General features: G+C 45.8%; 1 non-coding gene across 1 annotated transcript; it reads right to left on the reverse strand.

Moving 5' to 3' along the window:
- Positions 1 to 920: 920 nt before the first annotated feature.
- trnai-uau (transfer RNA isoleucine (anticodon UAU)) lies at positions 921 to 993 on the reverse strand. The gene has a single exon. It is a non-coding gene; the product is annotated as a tRNA-Ile (tRNA).
- Positions 994 to 6177: the final 5184 nt, after the last annotated feature.

Below are 6177 nucleotides of genomic sequence, written 5' to 3' on the forward strand. Positions count from 1 at the left end.
CACCTGCCAGTCACCGTATGTTTTTTTCTTAAACTTTTGTATTGTTTTCACGGGAAAGCATCATTAATTAACCCCTCACCTTCTTTTGCACAATGAAAGAAATGCTAACTGATGGAGAGTCGATACTTCAATCATTTGTCCTGTGCTTTGGGGAGTGGGCAGGGAAGTGGACCTGAGTCCATGATTGCATCGGCCATGATCGTATTAAATGTCGGAGCAGGCTCGAGGGGCGTATGGTCGACTACTGCTCCTATTTCTTATCTTCTTATGTTCTTATGCATGTTGACCCATTTTACTCACTGTATTTTAGGAGTCTGGTTCAAAATCTTCATTGCTGATGACACCAGGAATCTGGGGCAACTTTTGTCAAATTTAACAGCACCGGTTATTCCGACCGTGCACAGAAAATAGAATCAGTAGTGAAGATAAAATCCTACGGTGCTCATTTTCAGATTCAATGCAGCAGGATTTCAAATAAAGTAAAAGAATTTTACAGTGAAAAGATTTAGAAGTGTTACTTGAATTTGTGGCTTCAATTAAACTTTGTGGCGTCTGATTCCCGTTCATGCCATTGCTGAATAAGAAAGGAGGGTTTGACGTTGACCAGACTGCACTGCCCCTGATATTTGTGAGCTCATCCTTTATATTCAGTGGTTGCTCGCCCTTTGATGGGCTGCAGTGTAGCGGATATCACGTTGGCCTCACACACGAAAGGTCCCCGGTGGATCCGTTTTCTCTCACTGAAAGTTATCTATTTTTTGGTTAAATAAAGAGCAATTCAGGAATAAGGGAGCCCTTTTGCCAGGAGAATAAATAGCAAATAAAAACAGCAAATTCTGCAAATCTCAGCAAATCAGGCAGCATTTGCCAGGAGACGAAACTCGCCTCCGATTGTTCCCATTTGGCAAGTTTAAACAAAATGTTTCTGCCTGGGATCGAACCAGGGACCTTTTGCGTATAAAGCAAACATGATAACCACTACACTACAGAAACCACTGGTACAACAACCCCAACAGAGGGGAGCTGACCAATGAGCTCCCTCTGTGCTGATCGGGAATGAGGAGGCTCACCTGAAACAACTTCTGTCCCATACTGAAAGTTCTCAATCCTTCTCCTCCACTGCCCTTTACAGAAATGTCACGGATCACCCAGCCACCGTGTTCACTTCCACATCCTCACAGTGGGGCCACAGAGGCTCCTACCGTCTCCCCGCGATCAGTGAACTCACCCAGTTTGTAAAATTAAACCCGGAACACGTGCCCGGCAAAGGGCAGGAGAAGCCAGATAGTCTGTAAGCTCGGTCTATTACAGAAAGTATTGGTATTCATGGTGCTTACAGCAATTATTAATCGTCTCACAGACCTCAATTATTTTTATGCGATGAATTGATCGAGTATCGTTACCACGTCAGTGCGGCGGATCTTAACCCCTCGACCACCAGGGAACAGTTATGATAGATGTTGATATATTTATATATATTTATATAAGAACCTGAATATCAACGGCTAGCTACCTTGACCTCATGGCGAACAGCAGTGCATCTAACTTTGAGTGAAGTAAATTGTTCCACAATGACACCCATTTCATCTTTTGTTCCCTTTTAAACACTAGAAACTGAGACAGGGGGAACAAATAGAGAAATAAAAGCACAGGGATAGAGACAAGAGGAAGAGAGAAGGGGAAAGATACTGTCCCCACCCAGAACTAATGCAGAAACCCCTCTGCTGCGCTCGGGGTGGCCACCCACAGCCTGGATACACTAACGGGAGAACACCAGCGGCAGGTCGGGGCCATTAAAGGAACGGCGAGCGGTCCTGGGAGCAGCTTGGAGGTCCCGGGAGACTACTCCAGGGAGGAGCGCGAGCCGGTGCAGGAGGGCGGCGGCAGCGAAGAGTGAGGTCATCAAGGTCCAGGTCGGTGATTGGAGCGTGGGCAGATACAGCAGGAGCGGCGAGACAAGGGCGAAGGAGCTGCGAGAGACTGTGGAGACATGTGATCGGGGCCCAGGGGAGGCATGAGTTCAGGGCCAGGGGCCCAGGGGCAGCACGGGCCAGCCCACACTGCGATATGCGTGCACACTGGGTCCGTGCAGCAGAGCTGGTCTCCAGTCGTCTTGTTTAACCCTTGCCACTGGACGAATATATCGCTCTGTCAAGCCCGTGTGATGGCTGGGGTGCAACGGCCATCACACGTTAAAAAAATCCACGCACAGGCATCTTCCACCCTTCAACATACATTTCAGGACCTGGAATATTGAAACACATGTGAACTCATCTTTTTTTGGCGAGGAAGCAAGTTATCCTCTCTTCGAGGGACTGCCTATGATGACGATGAACTGAATTTGCTGCAGTCCGCGGGCAGCAGGTGATGAAAGCGGGCGTGAGAGGGTGAGTGACAGGTGGGCACTGCTTCTGATGCTGTCTGACCCACGCTGGGAGCGGCCGGGGATTTTAAAGCCCTTTCATTGCACCAATGCAGGGTAAATGAAACTGTGTTTCAGGAACCTTCATGTTTCCAAACATGGACAATTTGCACTGTAGACCTCGTGATGCAACGGTAGTATGTCTGACTCCCGATCAGAAGGCTGTGTATTTAAATCATGTCAGGATCATTGTTCTTCAAAAGTTGCAAACTTCTTTGCTGTTTGGCTGCAACCTGACACTTGCTCCAAGGTTTGTCTCACTGTTTCCCTGGTGTCAGGCACAGCTATGCCAGATGCCCTCATTTACTTCATGTAACAAGACACAAAAGTTCAAAATTTAAATGAACTTACAGTCTGGATGGCCGAGCCGTCGAAGGTGCTGCGTTCAGTTTGCAGTCTGCTCTTAAAGCGCGGTTTCAAATCCCTTTTCTTATTTTTAGTCATTGAGCAAAACTCATTTGCTTGGCACCACGGCCAGCTCCTTAAAAGTGGGATTCAGCAGTTCACCTGCTCGCTTAACATTTCCGTCTGACCAGGTGCTGAACGTGGAGATGTTTCCGCAGTGTCGCAGTTAACACGTTCGCCTCACACGCGAAAGCTCACCAGGTGGGAATATTTTCTGGAACTTTCTCCTCATGCATGCTCAGGGCGAGATTGTTCTCCTGTGAAAGGTCATATGATCATAAACATGTAAGGATTAGGAGCCGGAGTAGGCCATTCGGCCCCTCGAGCCTGGTCTACCATTCAAGAAGATCCTGGCAGTTCTTCGACATCAAGTTTAAACATCTGGGGCGGAGCCAACAGGCGCCTGGCTGCAATCAGTGACAAAAACGTTTGCTTTAGCAGAAGCACAGCGAGCTCAGTTGATACAGCGTGAGATTTTTAATCTCAGATTCTCGGGTTCGAAAACCAAGTTTGTTGATTACTTTTTAACTACATTTTATGTTGCTTTCACGGGAATACATCGTTAATTAATCGATGATCTTCTTTTGCACAAATGAAGAAATTCTAACTGAAGGAGAGTCCATAATTGGATAATTTATCTCTGCTCTGCAAGTTAACTCTTAAACCATAAACCGTTTTACACACTGCTTTCGGGGTCTGATTCAAAATGTTCATTTCTGGTAACATCAACAGGAGACTGGGGGAACAGCGCGACTGACTTTAGAGCAAGGGTCTGGTTATTGTGAAACACCAAAAAAAATATACATTCTGGAAGAATAACATCGAAAGGAAATGTGACCCGACATCCAGAAAGAAGTGTTAAGACAGAAGATGAAATGCTGCATCCCTTTCTGCAAAAAATTCCTTTCACAAACATTTCTCTGACCGAAGCTGCACAAAATAAGAATGTTCGTTTCAAAGTCAATAAACTCCCGAATTTCCGCTTCACCAGAATCTCCTGAATCAGATGCCTTTAGTTTTGCCGACTCAATCCATGTCCCTTTGCAATGTTCTGCTTCCACCCACACTATGAAATGTGACGCTAACTTATAGAATCATGGAATGGTTACAGCACGGAAGGCCATTCGGCCCGTCGAGCCCGTGCCGACTCTCAGCGAGTCCCACTCCCCCGCTCTTTCCCCATAGCCCTGCAATTGTTTTACCTTCAGACACTTATCCAACTCCCGTTTGAAAGATAAGATTGAGTCAGCCTCCACCACCCTTTCAAGCCGTGCATTCCAGATCCTAACCACTTGCTGCTAAATGGCCACCTCGTGTTCCTATGTGTAAAGTCTGGGAAACACGAGATCAATTCCTGCCACACTCACAGCCTTCCTAAATATGGCACCGTCTTTCTATTCTCGTAAAACCAGCTCCTGAAGTGTAGGCCAGCTGTGTAGGTGAAAGCTCTGGTTATGTTCCTTACATCACTTCAATTGCAGTGTTTCCGTAGTGTAGTGGTTGTCACATTTTCTTCACCCGCGAATGATCTTTGGTTCGAAACTGGGCGGAAACATTTTGAAAACCCGTTTAATTAAATATTAGAAAAAATGGATTTATTCATATTAATGTTTCAATATTAACAAAACACAATGTCCCACAGCCTTGTTAAATTTTCTGATATCTATGTTCAGTTCTGTATACACTCAAACTCGACACTTGAACTGAATGCTCATAAAAGTATTGGAGTGGGAACTCACTGGATAACAGCACAGCTGGCAATGTTTGCAGAATATATTCGTGACACCAAAGCACACAATGACAACCTGGAACTGTGCGGCACAGTATCCTCGGGGAAAAAAGTTGAAGTCCCTGAGAGGGCTTAAACCACCAACTTTTTGGTTAACAACCGAACACGCTAACCCATTGCGCCACAGAGACTGACACAAGTGTATACTGCAAGACATCCCAAACCAGGGCGTCCGTCAGTTGAAGCTTCAGATTGCTCCGACCAGTTGGAACTTGTCCACTCTCAGTTGCACTTTTCCCAAATAAAGGGTGGGACATTCATTGTGGATGTGTGGAAGCAGTCTGATCCCGCACACTGCAGACACTTCCATGTCACCGCCAACAAGCTCTCCCACAAGCGGTGTGATCTACCTTCCAGCCTTCCGGTGCCTTGTCTGTGACAAACTATTCTGATTGTCCCGAAGCCTTATTATGTTTTAATTCCTTTTCAGCTCCTGACTGCGGATATTCCTGTGATTAAACGGGAACTAAATGCTTGCAGGGACAGTTGGGTTCACCATTTCTTTGCTTGGAGAAATTTCAAAGATTGAAAGTGACGCACATCAACCCCAAACCTCGTGACATACTCGCTAACCGCTACACGCTGCTCCCGTGAGATGGAAGCCCAGTTGCTGTTTCAAGCTTGAATGCAGGTACAAGCAGAACTCATTCAAAGAAAGTCCAAGTCCCTGAGGCACCTGATTATTTGCACCAAACTCCTTTGTAAAGAATCGAGGTTCGTGTGGGGTGATTTGGGCACATCTTTCCCTACACTACAACACTTCAAACATAACTCAACGGCTGTAAAGCGCTTTGGGGCGTCATGAGTTCCTGGAAGGCACTGCAGAAATGCAAGTCTTCCTTTGCAAAATTTCTATGCAATTTCAAAATTCGCCGGCAAAATAATGGACTCGTCCAGGATTGGAACCCAGGACTTCTCACAAATTTCATTTAACTTCGACTCATCTAAAGTCACACCTTTAGATCAATGAACCAACTGCTTGACAATCGTAATGGTAATGTATAGCCATTATAAAAGCACGTTTTTATGTGTGGCTACTCTTGATTAGAGAAGCACGTGAGACCGAATCAGTGACTTTGCTTTTTCGACCTGTCTTCTGAAGCGCCGCACGGTCCCACTCCGACAGTCAATGAGCTGTTGGGACGTTAGTGTATCCAGGCTGTAGGTGGCCACCCCGCGCGCAGCAGAGGGGTTTCTGCATTAGTTCTGGGTGGGGACAGTATTTCCCCTTCTCTCTTCCTCTTGTCTGTATCCCTGTGCTTTTATTTCTCTATTTATTCCCCCTGTCTCAGTTTCTAGTGTTTAAAAGGGAATAAAAGATGAAATGGGTGTCACTGTGGAACAATTTCTCTCGCTCAAAGTTACATTCACGACCGTTGTGCCATGAGGTCTAGACAGCTTGCCGTTGACATACAGGTTCATATATAAATATATATTTTTATATTGATACAAATTATCGAAGCTGTTCCCTGGTTGAGTGGTTAAGATCCCGAGCATTAACCCTTTCCATTTTCAATCAGTTCATCGCAGAAACATAATTGAGGTGTGTGAGAGGATTAAT

This window comes from Pristiophorus japonicus, unplaced genomic scaffold (assembly GCF_044704955.1).
Source record: "Pristiophorus japonicus isolate sPriJap1 unplaced genomic scaffold, sPriJap1.hap1 HAP1_SCAFFOLD_58, whole genome shotgun sequence".
Lineage (NCBI taxonomy): Eukaryota > Metazoa > Chordata > Chondrichthyes > Pristiophoridae > Pristiophorus > Pristiophorus japonicus.